Source organism: Sapajus apella, unplaced genomic scaffold (genome assembly GCF_009761245.1).
Source record: "Sapajus apella isolate SASKATOON/1434 unplaced genomic scaffold, GSC_monkey_1.0 scaffold77, whole genome shotgun sequence".
NCBI lineage: Eukaryota > Metazoa > Chordata > Mammalia > Primates > Cebidae > Sapajus > Sapajus apella.
This window is the reverse complement of record NW_022437017.1, coordinates 4,589,870-4,613,421: the sequence shown is the minus strand read 5'-3', so window position 1 is coordinate 4,613,421 and position 23,552 is coordinate 4,589,870. Positions and strand designations below refer to the sequence as shown.

The following is a 23,552-nucleotide window of genomic DNA, read 5'->3' as shown; positions in this document are numbered from 1 at the left end:
GTGGAAGGACTGGTCTTGTTCAGAAGGAGCTGCCAGGAGAAAGATGGGGAGAGAGCATGCCATACAGACAAAGCCGTCTCACCAATCCACAAAGCCCCCTCACCAATCCACAGACTAAGCCCCCTCACCAATCCACAGACAAAGCCCCCTCAGCAATCCACAGACAAAGCCGTCTCACCAATCCACAGACAAAGCCCCCTCAGCAATCCACAGACAATACCCCCTCACCAATCCACAGACAAAGCCATCTCACCAATCCACAGACAATACCCCCTCACCAATCCACAAAGCCGTCTCACCAATCCACAGACAATACCCCCTCACCAATCCACAAAGCCCCTCGCCAATCCACAGACAAAGCCCCCTCTCCAATTCACAGAGAAAACCTCCTCACCAATTCACAGACAAGAGCCCTCTTGCCAGTTCCTGTCTTCCAACTTCTTTGCTGTTCTCTGTCATTTGTCGATACAATACAACTTGAATCCCGCTTTTGGGCCAGGCACAGTGGCTCATGCCTGTAATTCCAGCTCTTTGGGAGGCCCAGATGTGCAGATCACCTGAGATCAGGAGTTCAAGACCAACCTGGTCAACATGGTGAAACACCGTCTCCACTAAAAATACAAAAACTAGCTGGGCGTGGTGACAGGCTGAGGCAGGAGAACCAACTGAACCTGGGAGGTGGAGGTTGCAGTGAGCCGAAACCATGCCATTGCACTCCAGCCTGGGTAATAAGAAAAACTGCATCACAAAAAAAAAAAAAAAAAAAAACAGAGAAAAAAGGAGAAAGAAATTCCTACTCTGATTATTTATTTATTTATTTATTTTGAGACAGTGTCTTGCTCTGTTGCCAACAGTGGTGGGATCTCGGCTCACTGCAACCTCCGCCTCCCAGGTTCAAGCAATTCTCCTCCTTAGCCTCCCGAGTAGCTGGGACTGCAGGTATGCAGCACCATGCCCAGCTAATTTTTGTATTTTTAGTAGAGACGGGGTTTCACCGTGTTGACCAGGATGGTCTCAATCTCCTGACGTCGTGATCCATCTGCCTTGGCCTCCCAAAGTGCTGGGATTATAGGCGTGAGGTACCACACCCAGCAAATTCCCACTTTTATTCTCTAAGATTTCTATACTCAGGAAAGAACTTTATACTCGAAGATTCAAGATCACAAATGTACCACTCATTTGTTTTTTTTTTTTTTTTCTTTTTAAATTATTTTAATTTTTTTTCAGGGACAGAGTCTCACTCTGCGGCCCAGGCCGGCGTGCGGCAGCACAGTCACAGCTCACTGCAGCCTCCACCTCCTGGTGTCCCACATCCTCCCATGTCAGCCTCCCAAGTGGCTGGAACTACAGGCGAGCATCACCTCACCCAACTAATATTTTATTTTACATAGAAAGGGGGTGTTGCTATGTTGGCCAGGCTGGTCTTGATCTCTTGGGCTCAAACAATCCTCCCACCTTGACCTCCCAAAGTGCTGGGATTACAGGCGTGAGCCACCATGCCTGGCCTTGTTCGTTTTTCCTTTTGAGATGGAGTCTTGCTCTATCGCCCAGGCTGGAGTGCAGTGGCACGATCTTGGCTCACTAACCTCCACCTCCTGGGTTCAAGCAATTCTTCTGCCTAAGTCTCCCAAGCAGCTGGGATTACAGGTGCCCACCACACCTGGCTATTTTTGTATTTTTTGTAGAGACAGGGCTTCGCCTTGTTGGCCAGGCTGGTCTTAAACTCCTGACCTCAGGTGATCCACCTGCCTCGGCCTCCCAAAATTCTGGGATTACAAGTGTGAGCCACTGTGCCCAGCCATTTTTTATTTAATAGTCTTTATTTAAATTATGGTAAAATATATATCACGTGAAATTCATCATCTTAACCATCTTTAAGTGTTCACTAGCATTAGTACATTCACATTATCATGTAACCATCACCCCCATCCATCTTCAAAACTTTTTCATCATATAAAACTGAAATTCTATATCCATTAACCAACTCTCCATTCCTCTCTGCCCCTATCCCCTAGCAGCTACTATGACCAGATTTTTATCTGGAGTCGAGAGCCAGCTCAGCCATAGAGACCCCCACCAGGCGGCGCTGAAGGAACTGAGAGGCAGACGCCCAGATAGAAGAGCAAGGTGGGACCATCCGGGGGACCAGCAGCCTTCCGAGCTGAGAGCCTCAGGGGCTGACAGCATTCCAGGTTGAAGGCTTTGAGCAGGCTCTGACCCACTCAGTTAGTCTCTCTGAACAGGTGATCATTATTAACAAACAGATGGGTGGTATTTTCTCATAACACAAAACAGGCCAAGGAGGCAGCTGGTGCCCGCTTACCACTGATCACAGACAAACTAAAAGGTGTTCTCCACGAGGGAGCCACGGGGGCAGGGGCAGATATCACGAATAATTGTTGTAACCGGTGTGTGATATTTATACATTGTCCTGCCACTTTGGAATGCCCCAAGTGGTTTTCCACTTTTGTGGGGGGGTGGCTAGGTTTTCCCTGCCATCGTTCTTCACAGCAAACAATATATTCTGTCATACACTCAGCATTCGTCAATATTCATACACTTAGCATTTCTCAAAAACAACACATTTATCAACGGAGTCCTTTAGAGCTTAGACTTTTTATTTTTTTTCACAGAGTCTCACCCCATTGCCCAGGCTGGAGTGCAGTGGCGTGATCTTGGCTCACTGCAACCTCCGCCTCCTGCATTCAAGCAATTCTCCTGTCTCAGCTTCCCAAGTAGATGGGACTACAGGCTAGTGGGACTATGCCCAGCTAATTTGTATTTTTAGTACAGACGAGGTTTCACCATGTCAGCCAGGATGGTCTTCATCTCCTGACTTTGTGATCTGCCCACTTCGGCCTCCCAAGGTGCTGGGATTACAGGCGTGAGCCACCGTGCCCGGCCGACTTTTTTTTTAAGGCTCATAAACTAAGATTCAGGATCTTCAAGTAAGATTTTGAAGTTCTAAAGCCAGGGAGGCTGGAGGGTTACTTAAGGCCAGGAGCTCAAGACCTGCCTCCACAACATAGTGAGACCTTCCTCTCTACCAAAAAAAAAAAAAAAATCAGCTGTGCATGGTGGCACACAACTATAGTCCCAGCTACTCAGAAGGCTGAGGTGGGAGGATTGCTTGAGCCCAGGAGGTTGAGGCTGCGGTGAGCTATTTTTGCATCACTGCTCTCTAGCCTAGGCAACAGAGTGAGACCTCATCTCTAAAAACCAAGCAGGCCGGGTGCAGTGGCTCACGCCTGTAATCCCAGCACTTTGGGAGGACGAGGCGGGCAGATCACCTGAGGTCAGGAGTTTGAGACCAGCCTGGCCAACATGGTGAAACCTCGTCTTTACTAAAAATACAAAAATTAGCCAGGCTTAGTGGCAGGTGCCTGTAATCCCAGCTACTTGGGAGGCTGAGGCAGGAGAATTGCTTGAACCTGGGAGGCAGAGGTTGCAGTGAGCCGAGACTGTGCCATTGCACTCCAGGCAGGGCGACAGAACAAGACTCCGTCTCAACAACAACAAAAAAAACCAAACAAAACCCAACTGACAACAAAAGCCAGGGAGTTGCTTTGTTGGTAAATCGGCAGGCTGCTAGAATAGCCCTTGGTAGGCAAAAACATGGGCTGGCCTGAGCAGACAGGGCTGGGGAAGGATCCTGGGCTATATAAATTAATTTGGGAAAAAGTAGTTCATACTTCCAAATATCACCCTACCATACTAATAAAGAGGCGGCTCCCATATCAAGTATTCAGCGTTGTCTGTTGCCATGAAAATAAGCACTTCACACACGTGCTCTAAGTTGATCTCACGACCAGCTTTTTGGGTTTTTATTTCTATATGATGTAGAGCATAGTGGCCATGGGTCCAGGAGACATTAAGGTCCTCTCTGCCCCTATGAAATTAGCTGTAAAGTTCTGAGAAAGACATCACCTCTCTGAACCAGAGAAAGATGACATCAGCTAGCCATGGGCACAGCGTATGCGTCTAAGCACAAAGCCACGCTCCTTTTTTTGGGACAGAGTCTTGCTCTGTTGCCCAGGCTGGAGTGCAATGGCACTATCTCGGCTCACTGCAACCTCTGCCTCCTGGGTTCAAACGACTCTCCTGCCTCAGCCTCCTGAGTAGCTGGGATTACAGGCACCCCCCCACCCCCCACCACCACACACCCAGCAGAGATTCACAGAGACAGATTCCCTCCCCATGACCCTACATTCTTGGCAAACAGATGCACAAATGGACATGGACCCAGACAGTCAAAAAATACCTGCCCATTGCAATAGGCAAATGCAGCAGAGAGACAGCTACAGAGACATACAGCATGACTCATTACAACAGGACCCCAGACCCCAGACCCAAATACTTGCCTCCATCCCCCCACAAAGCCACCAAACAAGACTGAAAAAATAAATAGAAACACATGCACACAGATGCAAAAATAGAGGTGGGGCGCACTGGCTCATGCCCTGTAATCCCAGCACTTTGAGAGGCTGAGGCAGACGGATCACCTAAGGTAAGGAGTTCGAGACCAGCTTCGTCAACATGGTGAAACCCCATCTCTACTAAATGTACAAAAGCTAGCCTGTGTGGTGGTGGGTGCCTGTAATCCCAGCTACTGGGGAGGCTGAGGCAGGAGAATCACTTGGGCCACTCCCCCGCCCCGAGAAACACTTTTTAATCCAAAGGAGTGACTCCCTAAAGGTGGAATTCCAGGCAATGAAGTTAGGCGTGGGGCAGATTTTCATGTAGGGAGCCGCCATATTTCATGGGTACCATTCATTCAAGGTGGGACTTGTTCTTAGGCATCCAACACTTCGCGTTTACCTGGCATTTGAGGCCGGGAACCAAGTTCCCCATATCCTGCACTTTGTAACCCCCGAGAACCAATTTCTAGCTGTGTACTGCCCTCTGGTGGCCATCAGTGATTTGACTTCACTGTCTAAAACTTTCTGATTAGACTGTTTCCAAAGATAAGGCTGTTAGAAGTCAGGCTCGGCTGTTTGACTCTGATCTGCAGAAGTTGGGGAGCCATGGCATGAGGGTGATTGATTGGACAGTGTCTGGCTCTGTCACTGAAGGTGGAGTGCAATGGTGTGATCTTGGCTCACTGCATGTCTCCCAGATTCAAATGATTCTCCTCCCTCGGCCTCCCAAGTAGCTGGAACTACAGGCATATGCCACCAGGCCCGGCTAATTTTTGTATTTTCTTTTGAGTAGAGACGGAGTTTCACCACGTTGGCCAGGCTGGTCTCGAACTCCTGACCTCAGGTGATCCACCTGCCTTGGCTTCCCAAAGTGCTGGGATTACAGGTGTGAGCCACTGTGCCTGGCTGGAGTGGGGATGGTGCAATCAGTGGATATTTGCATAGCATTTGCCCACTCCTATGGTGTAAATATTCCCACCACAGCTGATTGATTTCCTCTCCCTCCCTCCTTCCTTCCTCCCTCCCTCCCTCCCCCTTCCCTTCCTCCCTCCCTCCCTCCCTCCCTTCCTTCCTTTCGTCTCTCTCTCCCTCTTTCTTTCTTTTCTCACTCTGTCACCCAGCCTGGAGTTCAGTGGCATGATCTCAGCTCACTGCAACCTTGGCCTCCCAGGTTCCAGCAATTCTCCTGCCTCAGACTTCCAAGTAGCTGGTATTACAGGTGCCAACCACCATGCCCAGCTAATTCTCATATTTTTAGTAGAGATGGAGGCAGAGGTTGCAGTGAGCCGAGATCGTGCTGCTGCAGTCCATGTTGGCCAGGCCGGTCTTGAACTCCTGACCTCAGATGATCTGCCCACCTCGGTCTCCCAAAGTGCTGGGATTCACAGGCATGAGCCAACGTGCCCGGCCCACTGCTGATTTCAAGTCATTGTAGGTATCCTCACCCCTCTTGCCTCCAGTCCACCCAGCAGAAGCACAACCACCATAAGAGAGCTCAGCCATGGGGATAAGCACAAGGTCCTGCGTAATCTGCATCTCCCCTCCAGGCCTGGCCATGCCGGCCGCAGGCAGCAGGAAGGGGCAGAGGAAACAGCCAGGCAAGGATGTGACCTCAGCTGGAGTTTACTTAGAGATTAGCTCCATGGAGAAAAATAAAGCGGAGTAACATGCTAGTGAATTTTTATTTAAAACTTTAAAAAGTGTTTTTTTTTTTTTTAAGTTGGCAAACAGAAATTGTGTATATTCATGGTGTTCATCATCATGTTTTGAAATATGTATATATACTGGCCGGGTGTGGTGGCTCACATCTGTAATCCCAGGCTTTTAGGAGGCTGAGGTGGGTAGATCACTTGAGGTCAGGAGTTTGAGACCAACTAGGGCAACATAGCGAGACCCATCTCTACTAAAAATACAATACGTTAGCTGAGTGTGATGGCACATGACTGTAGTCCCAGATACTCAGGAGGCTGAAGCATGAGAATTGCTTGAACCCAGGAGGTGGAGGTTGCAGTGAGCTAAGACCGCATCATCCCACGCCAGTCTGGGTGAGAGTGAGACTCTGTCTCAAAAGAAAAAAAAAGAGCCTTGCTCTCCACAAACTTTTATCTTAATCTGAACATTCCCTTTCTATCAATCCCAGGTGTTTAGACAAACTCAACGAATTGTCAACCAGAAAATATTTAAATTCACCTATAGCCTGGAAGCCCCCCTCCCCCACCTTGAGTTGCCACACCTTTCTGGACCAAACCAATGTATTTTTAAAATGCATTTGATTGATGTGTCATGCCTCCCTAAAATGTATAAAACCAAGCTGCACCCCGATCACCTTGGACAATGTTTTCATGGCTTCCTAAGGGCTGTGTCATGAGCCACGCTCGCTCATCTTTGGCTCAGATTATATCTCTTCAAATATTTTTTTTTTTTTTTTTTTTCCGAGACGGAGTTTCGCTCTTGTTACCCAGGCTGGAGTGCAATGGCGCGATCTCGGCTCACCGCAACCTCCGCCTCCTGGGTTCAGGTAATTCTCCTGCCTCAGCCTCCTGAGTAGCTGGGATTACAGGCACGTGCCACCATGCCCAGCTAATTTTTTTTTGTATTTTTAGTAGAGACGGGGTTTCACCATGTTGACCAGGATGGTCTCGATCTCTTGACCTCGTGATCCACCCGCCTCGGCCTCCCAAAGTGCTGGGATTACAGGCTTGAGCCACCGCGCCCGGCCCCTCTTCAAATATTTTACAGAGTTTTACTCTTTTCATCAACAGTAGATTTACACCAACTAACGTCTCACAAGTATGTAACCATTCCTCTCACTTTCCCCTTCTAAGGAAAATGTATAAATGTTAAACCTCCCAGGAACCTCTTTGGAAAAAACAGCTTCAGGCCAGGCACATTGGCTCATGCTGGTAATCCCAGCACTTTGGGAGGCCAAGGCAGTGGATCGCTTGAGGTCAGGAGTTTGAGACCAGCCTGACCAACATAGTGAAACACTGTCTTTACTAAAAATACAAAAAATTAGCTGGGTGTGGTGGTGGGCACCTGTAATCCCAGCTACTCAGGTGCCTGAGGCTGGAGAATCACTTGAACCCTGGAGGCAGAGGTTGCGGTAAGCCGAGATCGTGCCATTGCACTCCAGCCTGGGCAACAAGAGCGAGACTCCGTCTTAAAAAAAAACCAAACACCAAAAAAACAAAAATCAGCTGGGCATGGTGGTGCACACCTGAAGTCCCAGCTACTTGGAAAGCTGAGGCAGGGGGATCACTTGAACCTGGGAGGCAGAGGTTGCAGTGAACCAGGATCACACCACTGCGTTCCAGCCTGGGTGACAGAGCAAGACTCTCTCTCGAAACAAACACAGCCCCAGGTGAGTCGGTTTTTCCTGGGTGCACCCTCAGGCTGGCTCAATAAATCTCAATGGATTGGAACGCCTGTCTTCAGCCACCCCGTTTGGTTGTCAATATCTATTTTTGAGTACATGAACCCCAAATTATCTGAGACAGGTCAATTTAGAAAGTTTACTCCGCCAAGGTTAAGGCTCTGCTTGTGACACAGCCTCAGGAAATCCTGAAGACATGTACCCAAGGTGGCTGGGGTACAGCTTGCTTTTCTACCTTTTAGGGAGACATCAATCAATACCTGTAAGACACACATTAGTTTCATCTGGAAAGAAAGTACAACTCGAAGTGGGGAGTTTCCAGGTTATAGGTAGTTTTAAAGATTTTCTGATTGGTGGCTGGGCGTGGTGGCTCAAGCCTGTAATCCCAGCACTTTGGGAGGCCGAGGCGGGTGGATCATGAGGTCAGGAGTTCGAGACCAGCCTGACCAACATAGTGAAACCTCATCTGTACTGAAAATACAAAAAAAGTAGCCGGACGTGGTGGCAGGCACCTGTAATCCCAGCTACTCAGGAGGCTGAGGCAGGAGAATCATTTGAACCCAGGAGGCAGAGGTTGCAATGAGCCAAGATCATGCCACTACACTTCAGCCAGGGTGGCAGTATGAGACTCCGTCTCAAAAAAAGAAAAGAAAATTTCTGATTGGCAATTGGCATGCCCGGCTACTTTTTGTATTTTTAGTAGTGACAGGGTTTCACCATGTTGGCCAGGCTGGCCTCAAACTCCTGACCTCATGATCTGCCCACCTCAGCCTCCCAAAGTTCTGGGATTACAGGTGAGAGCCCCCTCACCCAGGCAAAAGACTTAAGTTCTTATCTGAGGACCTGGAATGAATAGAAAGGAATGTGTAGGTTATGATAATAAGGTGTTGTGGAGACCAGAGTTTTATTATGTAGATGAAGCTTCCAGGTAGCAGGCTTTAGAGAGAACAGGCTGTAAATATTTCTTATCAGATGTAAACTCTGTGTTGAAGTTAGAGCTGGTCATCTTTTCCTGAATTCCAAAAGGGAGGTGGGAATAATGAGGCATTTCTGACCCTCCCTTCCCATCATGGCCTGATGTTTTTCAGGTGAACTTTGGAATGCCCTTGGCTGAGAGGAGGGATCCAGTCTGATGATTGGAGGGGGGTGGCCTCAGAATTTTATTTTTGGTTTATAAGTGGATGAGAAAAATGGGGATCAGAGAGGCTAAGGAGGTCACATGTTAAGGGCACACAGTAAGCAGTTGAAGCTGGTATGTGAATTTAGGGACAGGACTGTGTTTTGTGCCCGCTGCAAAATTCCTGTTGAAGTCCTAACCTTCAGTACCCCGAATGTGACTAAGTCTAGAGACTTAACACTTAAATTTAGAGTCTTCAAAAAAGGCAATTAAGTTAAAATGAGGTCATATGAGCGAGCCTTTATCCAGTATGACTGAGGTCCTTCTAAGAAGAGGAGATTAGGTCTGGGCGTGGTCGCTCACACCTGTAATCCCAGCACTTGGGGAGGCCGAGGTGGGTGGATCAGTTGAGGTCAGGAGTTCGAGACCAGCCTGGCCACCATGGTGAGACCCCATCTCTACTAAAAATACAAAAATTAGCCAGGTGTGATGGTGCCCAACTATAGTCCCAGCTACTTGGGAGGCTGAGGCAGGGGCATGGCTTGAACCCAGTAGGCAGAGGTTGCAGTGAGCTGAGATTGTGCCAATGCACTCCAGCCTGGCAACAGAGGGAGACTCCATCTAAAAAAAAGAGAGGAGATTAGGACACAGGCACGCACAGAGGGATGACCGTGTGAGGACACAGGGAGAAGGTGGCTGGCTACAAGCCAGGAGAGGGGCCTCAGGATAACTAACCCTGCCAACACCTGACCTAGGACTTCCAGCCTCCAGAACATTGAGAAAAATTTCTGTTGTTTAAGGCACCCAATCTGGGCCACAGGCAGTGGCTCAGACCTGTAATCCCAGCACTTTGGGAGGCCAAGCTGGGAGGATCGTTTGAGCTCAGGAGTTCAAGACTAGTCTGTTCAACATACGGAGATCCCATCTCTTCAAAACATTTAAAAATTAGCTGGGCGTGGTGGCTTGTGCCTGTATTCTTAGCTTCTCTGGAGGCTAAGGTAAGAGGATCGCTGGAGCCCAGGAGGCTGAGGCTACAGTGAACTATGATGGTCCATTGTCGTCCAGCCTGGGCAACAGAGAAAGACTCCCATCTCAAAACAAAAGCAATGAAAAACAAATAACAACCGTCACCCAGTCTGCCGTACTCTGTTATGGTATTCCTATCAGACCAATACGGCAAAACTAGGTCTGTCTGCCAGAAAAGCCCGTTCCGTGACTAAACAGAATATATTGCCCTGTATTTTTATTTATTATTTATTTATTTGAGATGGAGTCTCACTCTGTCGCCCAGGCTGGAGTGCAGTGGCAGGATCTTGGCTCACTGCAACCTCTGCCTTCCGGGTTCAAGCAATTTTCCTGCCTCAGCCTCCGGAGTAGCTGGGACTACAGGCACCTGCCACCACGCCCAGCTAATTTTTGTAAATTTAGTAAAGATAATGTGTCACCTTATTGGTCAGGCTGATCTCAAACTCCTGACCTCGTGATCCGCCTGCCTCAGCTTCCCAAAGTGCTGGAATTACAGATGTGAGCCACCGCGTCCAACCTACTGCCCCTTATTTAGGCTGTATCTTTGTACAATTCTTCCACTTCCCGGAGCCCTCTACCTTCTCAGAGGCTTAGGCCTGGAGATCCATTTTCTTTCTCTCGATTCTGTGAGACCCGCTTGCTTCCAATTCAGCTCCCCGTCTGCCTGGTCTCAGGGGCCCTATCACTGGGGATGAACATGCTGATTTATTATTTTTGTCTTCAGTCATTTTGCACTTCTACATGTTCTTCTGGATCTTTTCTGGTAATGTTCAAAGACAGTGCAGAGAATCACTTCCTCTAGCTGGTTCTTCTGCCTCCTGTGTGATGCAGTGATAAATGAAACAATTTGGGGAACTGGCTTGAAGCTTGGCCAGAAACTCTTGCAGAAATTTGCAGAGAGAGAGTCTGTGCATAGCAATGCTTGTAGACTTTACGTACCCCTTGCAAGGGGGGTGGATAAACACACAGCTGCACACTGTTTAAATTCATGAGCCTGTCCCCTGAGCTCTAACCAGCACTGGGGAAAGATTTCTCAAAGACAATATTTCTTATCAGCAGCCTGCAGTTAGGAAACAAAACTTGCACCAGTTTTTGTTACTTTATTTTAGTGTTTAAGGAAGTATACAGTTAGATTGTTGCTAAGGTTAATGAGGTCATATATGTTTATCATCGTGCAAGAGATCAACTCTATATCAAAACAAATTTAAGAGATCACATTTCTCAAAACAAATGTCATGGCTGGGTGTGGTGGCTCATGCCTGTAATCCCAGCACTTTTGGAGACCAAGGTGGGCGGATCACGAGGTCAAGAGATTGAGACCATCCTGGCCAACGTGGTGAAAACCTGTCTCTACTAAAAATACAAAAATTAGCTGGATGTGGCGGTGCATGCCTGCAATCCCAGCTACTTGGGAGGCTGAGGCAGGAGAATAGCTTGAACCCAAGGAGGTGGAGGCTATAGTGAGCTGAGACTGGGCCACTGCACTCCAGCCTGGGTGACGAAGCAAGACTCCATCTCAAAAACAATATCACACACACATACACACACATATATATAATTTCTATCATCCCCTTAAATCCCCTCAGACCCTCTTGTAATTCATCCCTCCCTCCACCCCTGGCCCTAGGAAACCAGTGACTTGCTTTCTCTATCCCTAACCATATGTGGTTTGTATTTTCTAGAATTTCAAACACATAGGCTTAGAGTGGTTCATTTTATGTGTCAACTTGTCTAGACTGTGGGAAGATATTTTCTAGCTAAGATTAATGTTTATAGTCGGTTGACTTTCAGTAAATTAGATGACTCTCTGTAATGTGAGTGGGCCACTTCTAATCAGTTGAGTTTCTTAGGAGCGAAGACAGGATTCCCAAAGAAGAAGGAATTCTGCCTCCAGACCTTAACACAGAGAGAAATTTTGCCTGTGAATTGCAACAAAAGCAAAAATTGACCAATGAGCTCTAACTAAAGAGCTTCTACACAGCAAAAGAAACTGTCATCAGAGTGAACAGGCAACAGCTGGGCCTGGTGGCTCACACCTGTAATCCCAGCACTTTGGGAGGCTGGGGCGAGTAGATCACAAGGTCAGTAGTTCCAGACCAGCCTGGCCAACATGGTGAAACCCTGTCTCTGGTAAAAATACAAAAATTAGCCAGGCGTGGTGGCATGCACCTGTAGTCCCAGCTATTGGGAAGGCTGAGGCAGGAGAATTGCTTGAGTCCAGGAGGTGGAGGTTGCAGTGAGCTGAGATTGTGCCACTGCACTCCAGCCTGGGCGACAGAGCGAGACTCCATCTCAAAAACAAGAAAACAAAAATAAAAAGAGTAAACAGCCAACCTACAGAGTGGGAGAAAATCTTTGCAATTTATCCGTCTGACAAAGGTCGAATACCCAGAATCTACAAGTAACCCAAATTTGCAAGAAAAAACAAACAACCCGACTGAAAAGTGGGCAAAAGACATGGACAGACACGTCTCAAAAGAAGACATTCAGGCAGTCAACAAACATATGAAAACAAGCTCAACATCGATGATCAATGGAGAAATGCAAATCAAAGCCACAATGAGATACCACCTCATGCTGAGTCAGAATGACATTATTAAAATGTCAAGAAACAACAGACGCTGACAAGGTTGCAGAGAAATAGGAACGCTTTTACACTGTGGGTGCGGAAGTAAATTAGTTCAACCATTGTAGAAGATGGTGTGGCAATTCCTCAGAGATCTAGAACCAGAAATACCATTTGACCCAGCAATCCCATTACTGCGTATATAACCAAAGGAATATAAATCAGGCGGTTACAAAGAGACATGCATACGTATGTTCATTGCAGCATCATTGACAATAGCAAGGACATGGAATCCGCCCAAATGCCTGTCAATGACAGACTGGATTAAGAAAATATGGTACAGACGCTGACCAAAACCTGTGGTCATGGCAAACCAGGTTATCAAGTGCAAGGCTACAGTTGCCTGGGAGGCTGGAAAGCCTCTCTCCTTAAAGGAGATAGAGGTGGAACCCCCAAAGGCTCATGAAGTTCAAATCAAGATCATTGCCACTGCAGTTTGCCACACCGACGCCTATACTCTGAGCGGAGGTGATTCTGAGGGTTGTTTTCCAGTGATCTTGGGACATGAAGGTGCTGGAATTGTGGAAAGTGTTGGCGGGAGAGTTCCTAAGCTGAAGGCAGGTGACACTGTCATCCCACTTTACATCCCACAGTGTGGACAATGAAATTTTGTCTAAATCCTAAAACTAACCTTTGCCAGAAGGTAAGAGTCACTCCAGGGAAAGGATTCGTGCCAGATGGTACCGGCGGATTTACTTGCAAAGGAAAGACGATTTTACATTACATGGGAACCGGCACATCTTCTGAATACACAGTTGTGGCTGATATCTCTGCTGCTAAAATAGATCCTTTGGCACCTTTGGATAAAGTGTGCCTTCTAGGTTGTGGCATCTCAACTGGTTATGGTGCTGCTGTGCACACTGCCAAGGTGGAGTCTGGCTCTGCTTGTGCTGTCTTTGGCCTGGGAGGAGTTGGATTGGCAGTTATAGTGGGCTGCAAGGTGGCTGGTGCATCCCAGATCATTGGTGTGGACATCAGTAAAGATAAATGAACAAGGGCCAAAGAGTTGGGAGCCACTGAATGTATTAACCCTTAGGATTTTAGTAGGCCTATCCAGGAAGTGCCCACTGAGATGACTGATGGAGAAGTGGACTATTCCTTTGGATGTATTGGTAATAGGAAGGTCATGAGAGCAGCACTTGAGGCATGTCACAAGGGCTGAGGCGTCAGCGTGGTGATTTGGAGTAGCTGCTTCAGGTGGAGAAATTGCCAATCGTCCATTACAGCTGGTAACAGGTGGCACATGGAACGGCACTGCCTTCGGAGGATGGAAGAGTGCAGAAAATGCCCCAAAGTTGGTGTCTGAATATATGTCCAAAAAGATAAAAGTTGACGACTTTGTGACTCACAATCTGTCTTTTGATGAAATTAACAAAGCCTTTGAACTGATGCATTCTGGAAAGAGCATTCGAACTGTTGTAAAGATTTAATTCAAAAGAGAAAAATAACATCCATCCTGTGGTGACACGACGGGAGCAGCCTAACAGGCAGGGAGAAGCGCCTCCAAGCTCGCAGCGTCATAGACCTTCAGCAGCTACTCCACACAATCGTGTGATATGTGTAATTCCTGAAGCTCTGTAATCAAGGACAGGGATAATTCAGTCAGGAACCTGTTTTCCGGACACTCCCCCACATAAACAATTGCTAGCTCATTAAGGAATATTTTAACATGAAAATGTGGTACATATATACCATGGAATACTATGCAGCCATAAAAAGGAATGAGATCATGTCCTTTTCAGGGACATGGATAAAGCTGGAAGCCATCATCCTCAACAAACTGAGGCAAGAACAGAAAACCAAACACTGTGTTCTCACTTACGATTGGGAGCTGAACAATGAGAACGCATGGGCACAGGGAGGGGAACAACACACACTGGCTGCAGGGGTGGGTTGGGAGAAGGAGAGTGTTAGGAAAAATAGCTGATGCGCGCTGGGCTTACTACCTAGGTGGTGGGTTGTTACATGCAGCAAACCACGATGGCACATGCCTACCTGTGTAACAAACCTGCACATCCTGCACATGTACCCCAGAACTAAAAACAAAAAATTTAGAAATTATAAAAAAAGAAACAAGGCTGGGCGCAGTGGCTCATGCCTATAATCCCAGCACTTTGGGAGACCGAGGCTGGGGGATCACCTGAGGTCAGGAGTTCAAAACCAACCTGGCCAACATGGCGAAACCCTGTCTCTACTAAAAATACAAAAATTAGCCAGGCCTGGTGGCATATGCCTGTAATTCCAGCTACTTGGGAGACTGAGGCAGGAGAATCGCTTGAACCTGGGAGGCAGAGGTTGCAGTGAGCTGAGATCGCGCCACTGCATTCCAGTCTGGGTGATAAAGTGAGACTCCGTCTCAATAACTAAATAAATCAATAAAAGAAATTTTAAAAAAGAAAGAAATTCTACCTGCATTTAAGCTTTTGGGCTCAAGATTGCAGCATCACCTCTTACCTGAATCTCCAGCCTGTCAGATTGCCCTAGGGATTACAGGCTTGTAACCCCTGCAATCCTGTGAACCAATTCCTTAAAATCTCTCTCTCTCTCCCTCTCCCTGACTCTGTCTGCCTCTCTCTGTCTTTCCTCTTAGTGTTGTTTCTCTGGGGAACTTGAATAATACAGGATCATTTTAGTTTATTCCACCTTTGTGTCTGGCTTCTTTTCTTTCTTTTTTCAAAAATGTGCATGAACGTATGGGGTACAAGGGCAGTTGTGGTACATGAATGTATTGCTTAGTGGTGAAGTCTGGGCTCACAGTGTAGCCATCACGCAAGTCATGTACATTGTACCTACAAAGTACCTCTCATCCCTCACTCCCCTTCTACCCTTCAAGTCTCCAATGTCTATTATTCCACACTCTACATCCATGTGCACACATTATTTAGCTCCTATTTATCATTTATTTTGAGACGGAGTTTCACTCTTGTCCCAGGCTGGAGTGCAATGGTGCTATCTCGGCTCACTACAACACCTGCCTCCCGGGTTCAAGCAAGTCTCCTGCCTCAGTCTCCCTATAACTGGGATTACAGGTGCCTGCCACCACGCCCAACTAATTTTTTGTGTTTTTAGTAGAGACACGGTTTTACCATGTTGGTCAGGCTGGTCTCAAACTCCTGACCTCAAGTGATCCACCTGCCTCAGCCTCCTGAAGTGCTGGGATTACAGGCTTGAGCTGCCATGCGCAGCTGACCTGCTTTCGTTCTGGGAAGAAACCTCAGGTGCTGAATCTCTAATGAGTGTCCCTGGTAGACAACATTTCACACCTGTTGACGCAGGCAGAGCAAGAGCAAGTGGAATTAATTACTTAATGAATTAAATCATGACTCCGCTGGGAGGGGACCCAGGGTGCTTGCCTGGTCTCTTGTGGACTTCAACTCGCATATTTTTTCCCTCTTTTTTTTTTTTTTTTTTTTTTTTGATGGAGTTTCACTTTTGTCGCTTAGGCTGGAGTGCAGTGGAATGATCTCAGCTCACTGCACCCTCTGCCTCCCAGGTTCAAACGATTCTCTTGCCTCAGCTTCCTGAGTAGCTGGGATTACAGGCTCCCACCACCACGCCCAGCTAATTGTTGTATTTTTAGTAGAGACGTGGTTTCACCATGTTGGCCAGGCTGGTCTCAAACTCCTGACCTCAAGCGATCCACCTCAGCCTTCCAAAGTGCTGGGATTATAGGGGTGAGCCACCACATGCAGCTCCCTCGTCTGACTTTTTGCTCTGTATCCTTTCACGGTAATAATTCATGGCCATTAGCATGACTATATGCTGAGTCTTCTTAGAGAATCATTGAGCTTGGGGAGGGGGGTCTTGGGGACTCCTGATAAACCACCCCTACCTTTAAAGAAAGAGCCTTAGGGGCCGTATATAAATCATGAAGTCTTTGAAGGACGATGAAGTCATTGCATCTACCTCCCTCTTAGAAACCCTGGTTCTTTCCTCCAGCAAAAGGGCAGCTGCTGTTCATTTCTCACCCACTCAAGAATCGTGGTCTTTCTGGGGCAGCGAGGAAGGGATGCAAAGGTCAGTAGATTCATCCATTTCTCTTCCTCTCTTTTTCTTCATTTGTTTCTTTATTTTCTAGGATACAACAGCCAATGAAATTCTTTCCCTGCCCTGAGAAAATGCCCAATCTTTTGAGGGAAACAGACATTTAAGCAAGCATAGATAATACTGACTATGGTGATGTGGGGGAGGGTGGAGGAGGAGCCTCACAGGAAGTCAAGGAAGCCTTCCTGGAGGAGGTGATATCTACGCAGACATGTTGCATAGGATTTCAGGTGAATGTGCATTTCAGACTTGGCATCAAGAGAGAACTGAGTGTGGTGGCTCATGCCTGCAGTCCCAGCACTTTGGGAGGCAGACGCAGGAGGATTGCTTAAGCCCAGGAGGTTGAGACCAGCCTGGGCAATAAAGCAAGAGCTCATATCTACAAAAAAAAAAAAAAATTATCAGGGCATGATGATGTACGCCTGTGGTCTCAGCTACTTAGGAGGCTGAGGTGAGAGGATCGCTTAAGCTCAGGCAGTTGAGGCTGCAGTGAGCTGTGATTGCACTATTGCACTCCAACCTGGGCAACAGAGCAAGACCCTGTCTCAAAAAAATTTAAAAAAGGAGAGTTTGAAGTGTGAGGTTTCCTGTGCACAGGTGTTTTTGACGGAGAAGATCAGGCAGAGAGCAGGGGAAAGAACTAAGCAAGAAAGAGGTCTCAGCTGGAGTCCAGCCTTAGCCGCATCCCACGGGGGCCCTGGAGTGTGATTGGCTTCGCCAGGTTGATCTCATCCCAAGGGCACGGGCTGGCCTTCTGCACCTCTGTGACCATCCGTGATGGCTGTGGGCTGGGTCTGAGGGTTTGCACAGTTGCTCAGGTAAGGAGAAGGGGAAGCTGGGAGCTATGAGCTATTGTAGGCAGCACTCACAGCAGCCGGGGGAGTGGGTGCACCAGCCTGTGAAGGGTCAGTAGGCAGGCAGTCGACGGCATCCACAACAGGGGCTTCAAGTATTTTATAATCCCTCGGGGACTTTTTATTTTTATTTTTTTGAGATGGAGTTTTGCTCTTGTCACCCAGGCTGGAGTGCAGTGGCATGATCTGAGGTCACTGCAACCTCTGCCTCCCAGGTTCAAGCAATTCTCCTGCCTCAGCCTTCTGAGTAGCTGGGATTACAGGCACCTGCCACCACCATGCCCCGCTAATTTTTTGTATTTTTTAGTAGAGATGGGGTTTTGTCATGTGGGACAGGCTGGTCTCAAATGCCTGACCTCAGGTGATTCACCTGCCTCAGCCTCCCAAAGTGCTGGGATTACAGGCATAAGCCACCGTGCCCAGCCTGTTTTTGTTTTGATTTTAGTTTTTTGTTTTGAGACAGGGTCTCACTCTGTTGCCCAGGATGGAGTGTAGTGGTTTCATCATGGCTCACTGTGACCTTGACTTCCTGGGCTCAAACAATCCTCCCCAGTAGCTGGGATGACAGGCATGCACCACCACCCTGGCTAATTAATATTTTCTTTTGCAGAGATAAGGTTTTGCCATGTTGCTCAAGCTGCCCTTAAACTCCTGGGCTCAAGGGATCCTCCCACCTCAGACTCCTGAGTAGCTGGGACCACAGGCGTGCACCAGCCACCATGCCCAGCTAATTAAAACATTTTTTTTTTCTGTAGAGACAGGGTTTCACTATGTTGCCCAGGCTGACCTTGAACTCCTGGGCTCAAGCAATCCTCCTGCCTGGATCTCCCAAAGTGCTGGGATTACAGGCATGAGCCTCTGCGCCTAGCTGATCACTAGGGTTTTGGGGGAAGTGGAGGTCCATAAAACAAGACAGGGAGACGGGAGTAAGACTAGATAGAGCCTTGAGTGCCATATTAATAAGTCTGAACTTCATTCCGAGGGCCATAGGGAGCTATGGAAGCATACAGAGTCTAAGCAGGGCAGGGTCAAGTTAGGTAGGGATTCCCCAGCTTCCCTACCCCTTCCTGGAACTCTGTGTGGCAGTAAGTGATTTTCTGTAGCCACTCCTCCGCTGACTTCTTTAATCTTGAGAGTCCCTTGCATTCCCCTCTGCTGAGGAAGTCATAGGCGTTAGACTTTTGCAAGTTGCTTGGGCAGAATTGTTGATTTCCTCTTCTGCACCCTTCCCCTTCTTGTCCTCACACCCCTGCCTTCAGGGCCACTGCAGGGCAGACCTCATAGCCTCCGTCACCTCGGTGGGTTTGAAGGGTGCCTGGAGTCTTGGGTCCTCAGTTTCCCACCAGGACCCAAGATCCTAATCTCTAAAACCCATGGATGGATGAGTTCCCTTCTATGACAAAAAGGACTTTTGCAGATGGAATTCAGTTAAGGACCCCCCCCCCCTTTTTTTTTTGGAGACAGTCTCACTGTTGCCCAGGCCGGAGTGCAGTGGCATGATCTCGGCTCACTGCGACTTTCACTCAATGTCATTACAAAAGTTCTTAAGAGAAGAAGGCAGGAGGGTCAGAGTGAGATGGAGAGGTAGAGATATACAGAGAGAGAGAGAGAGAGAGAGAGAGAACAAGAGCAATAAGGAGAGAGAACAAGACAGAGAGAATGGACCAGGTGTGGTGGCTCACACCTGTAATCCCAGCACTTTGGGAGGCCGAGGCAGGTGGATCACCTGGGGTCAGGAGATTGAGAACAGCCTGGCCAATATGATGAGACCCCGTCTCTACTAAAAATACAAAAGTTAGCCAGGCGTAGTGGTGCATACCTGTGATCCCAGCTACTTGGGAGGCTGAGGCAGGAGAATCGCTTGAACCCAAGAGGCGGAGGTTGCAGTGAGCCAAGATTGCACCACTGCACTCCAGCCTGGGTGACAGACTGTGTCTCAAATAAATAAACAAATAAATATAAGAAAAAAGAGAGAATGAAAGAGCAAGAGGGAGAGAGAATGAGTGAATGGGCAGGAGAGAGAACTAGAAGAGAGACAGAGAAAAAGAGAGAGAGAGAGAATGAAAGAACAAGAAGGAGGGAAGAGGGGAGACACAGAGAGAGCAAGACCGAGAGATTTAGAGTGTGCAGGCGACATGTGACTCTGCTAGCTGCTGGCTTTGCATAGGAGGGAAGGGACCATGAGCCAGGGCATGCGGGCTGCCTCCAGAAGCCAGAAAGGACAAGCAATGGATTCTGCCCTGGAGCTCTGGAAGGAACGCAGCCCTGCTGACATCTTGGTTTTAGTCCCACAAGACTGGGGAGGACTCTGACCTCCAGACCAGTCATATATTAAATCTGTGTTTTCCCCAAGCCACTGGCCATTTATTGTAGCACCTGTAAGCCTCATCCCATCTCCAACCCCAGGAGGCATCTGCACCTGATTGCAAAACCTTCCAACTCTTTAGCCCAGCCTCCAAATTTCAACTCCTTCTTCTGTCTATCTTCCCTCCTCCTATCTCCCCCCACCTGTGAGTCCCCCTGTCCAATACCCACCTACAAAACACAAGCATAAAATTCCAACCTGAGCCTGTGGCTCCCTTTCTGAATGCCCTTTTATTGCCCTGAGGATAAAGCCTAAACTCTTTCACCCACACTATAAGGTTCTGCCTGATATGAACTTTGCTGGCTTTTGCAATTCAATTTTGGTGGTATCAGGATTTTTTTCTATGAGTAACTGTGACCATTTAGCATGATGGATATTAATAATGCCAATAATAACTAATCGTACTTAAGCACTTAATCTGTGCCAGGCAGGGTTTTATTGTATCACCTTAACCCTCAAACCTATGAGGTTAGACACATTATTACTCTCATTTTATTAATGGTGAAAACTGCTTCTTAGGTGTATTGGTTATTTCTTGCTGTATATCAAATTACTCCAAAACGTAGCAGCTTATAATAGAGAACTTTTAGTTTCTTAAAGTTTCTGAGGGTCAGGAGTCTGGGGGTGGCTTAGCTGCATAGTTCTGGCTCAAGCTCTTGCATGAGGTTGTAGTCAAGCCATTGGCCAGGGCTGAATCATCTGAAAGTTCAACTGGGGTGGGAAGATTTGCTTCCAAGGTAGCCCACTCACATGGCTGTTGGTGGGAGGCTCAGCTCCTCCACAGCGCTGCTTGAGTGTCCTTACAGCATGGCGACTGGCTTCTCCCCAGTGCATGATCCTGGAAAGAGAGAGAAAGGAGGGAGCCACAAAAACATGTATGACCTAGTTACAAATTGTCACATGCTCCATTTTCTGATCAGCTGAAGCAAGTCACACTGGGCATAGTGTCTCATGCCTGTAATCTCAGCACTTTGGGAGGCTAAGGCAGGAGGACCACTTGGGCCCAGGAGTTCAAGACCAGCCTGGGCAACATAGCAAGATGCTATCTCTGCAAACTAACAAACAAAAAATTAGCTGGATGTGGTGGCACATGCCTGTAGTCCCAGCTACTTGGGAGGCTGATGTAGGAGGATCGCTTGAGCCCAGGACTTGGAGGCTAGAGTGAGCTATGATCACGCCACTGTGCTCCAGCCTAGGCAACAGAGCAAGATCCTGTCTTAAAAAAAAAAAGAGAAGGAAGTCACTAAGTCCATGTTCAAGGAGAGAGGGATTAGTCTCTACCACTTGAAGAGTATTAAAAATTTTATGGACATATGTTAAAATCACCGTATTAGTCTACCTGCCTCTAGAGCCTACACTCCTGGATACATTGAACAAGGATTATAGGAGAAAGTGCAAGCCTCTGACAGTTGTTTCTAGTAGCTAACATTACCTGAAAGGGAATTATTGGGAGAGGAGAAGAGCAAGGACCAGTATTTCCAGGTGATGGGAAAGGAGAGTTCCATCTGTGGTCTCTGCAGAGCAAACACTTCTCCAGGGAAACCCTTTTCTTTCCTTCTCTCTTTCCTTCCTTCCTTCCTTCCTTCCTTCTTTCTTTCTCTTTCCTTTCTTTCTTCCCTCCTTCCTTCCTTCCTTTCTTTCTCTTTCTTTCCTTCCTTCCTTCTTTCTCTTTCTTTCTTTCTTTCTTTCTTTCTTTTTCTTTCTTTCTTTCTTTCTTCTCTTTCTTCTCTTTCTCTCTCTCTCTCTCTTTCTCTTTCTCTCTCTTTCTTTTTTTTTTTTTTGGAGATGGAGTCTGTCTCTGTGGCTCATGCTGGAATGCATTGGCACAATCTCGGCTCATTGCAACTTCTGCGTCCTGGGTTCAAGTGATCTTCCTGCCTCACCCTTCAGAGTAGCTGGGATTACAGGCGCCCACTACCACACCCTGCTAATTTTTGTATTTTTAGTAGAGACAGGGTTTCACCATGTTCGTCAGGCTGGTCTTGAACTCCTGACCTCAGGTGATCTCCCCACCTTGGCCTCCCAAAGTGCTGGCATTATAGGGGTGAGCCACTGCGCCAGGGGAAACCATTTTCTTTACAATCTTTGTGAGTCCCCAGGTGGATATTTGGGTATCTGAGACCTATGAGATACTTGTCCTATGAGACCTCATAGGATGTTGAGAGTAGGGTCTCAGCATCCTGTGATCAGAAGAATATGGGGAAGATGTGGGTGGGGAGATGTTGGTCAAAGGATACAAAATTTCAGTTGAACAGGAGAAAAATATTCAAGAGATCTATGGTACAACACGGTTACTGTAGTTAGTAACAATGAACAATGTAGCATATCCTGGAAAATTGCTAGGAGGGTTGATGTAACTATTCTTCCCACAAAAAATGATAATTGCATGCAGAGGAATAGATAGGTTTATTGCCTCAATTTAGCCATTCCACTGTCTACACATATCTCAAAACATCATGTTATACCCCATAAATATCTACAATTTAATTTGTCAATTCAAAAAAGAATTTTTTTTTTTTTTAAATGGAGTCTTGCTCTGTCACCCAAGCTAGAGTGCAATGGGTCAGCCTAGGCTCACTGCAACATCCACCTCCTGGGTTCAAGCAATTCTCCTGTGTGAGTCTCCTGAATAGCTGGGATTACAGGCACCCACCCCAATACCCAGCTAATTTTTGTATTTTTAGTAGAGATGGGGTTTCACCATGTTGGGTCAGGATGATCTCAATCTCCTGACCTTGTGATCCACCTGCCTTGGCCTCCCAAAGTGCTGGGATTACAGATGTGAGCCACCATTCCCAGCCCACAATTGTCTATTTTGGGAAATTGAATTTATCAAATAAATCTTCAGCCAACAGCTGTTTGAGCACGATGTTAACATCACACGTAGGAAAGTTATGTTTTCTAGGATCTGACATTTTCAGCAATCAAGAATTACTATATGTTTTAAAGTACACCGTAGTGTATATTAAAAACACCATATTTGTAAAATATAGTAATCTGGAAAGATCCGTACTAAAAACAGAACGCTGTAAGTAGAATGATGTCTTCTTTTGTTTTCGAAGTCGATATATTAGAGCAATGCAAAAATAATAATAAAGGCGAGATATTTCATGGCAACATTGTCTTGGGGTAAATGCTGCAGCCACAAGCGTCACCAGCTGGTATTCTTGGGGCCAACGGGGAAAGAATGAAGGCACGAAGAGAACCATTGATGAATCTGGCTGGACACGATGGCTCATGCTTGTAATCCCAACGCTTTGGGAGGCCAAGGCAGGAGGATCACCTGAGGTTGGGAGTTCCAGACCAGCCTGGCCAACATGGTGAAACCCTGTCTCTACTAAAAATACAAAAATTCGCTAGGGCATGGTATGCACACCTGTAATCCCAGCTACTACTTGGGAGACAGAAGTTGCAGTGAGCCGAGATCGTGCCACTGCACTCCAGCCTGGGCAATAGAGTGAGGCTACATCTCAAGAAAAAAAGAAAAAGAAAGAAAAAAAAGAAAAGAGGCCGGGCGCGGTGGCTCAAGCCTGTAATCCCAGCACTGTGGGAGGCCGAGGCGGGTGGATCACGAGGTCAAGAGATTGAGACCATCCTGGTCAACATGGTGAAACCCCGTCTCTACTAAAAATACAAAAAATTAGCTGGGCATGGTGGCGCGTGCCTGTAATCCCAGCTACTCAGGAGGTTGAGGCAGGAGAATTGCCTGAACCCGGGAGGCGGAGGTTG

General features: G+C 47.3%; 1 pseudogene across 1 annotated transcript; it reads left to right on the top strand.

Annotated features, from left to right (window-relative positions):
- Positions 1-12,778: 12,778 nt before the first annotated feature.
- Positions 12,779-14,236, top strand: LOC116532680 (annotated as a pseudogene). The gene has a single exon (XR_004260934.1). The product of XR_004260934.1 is annotated as an alcohol dehydrogenase class-3 pseudogene (transcript).
- The last annotated feature ends 9,316 nt before the right edge of the window (positions 14,237-23,552 follow it).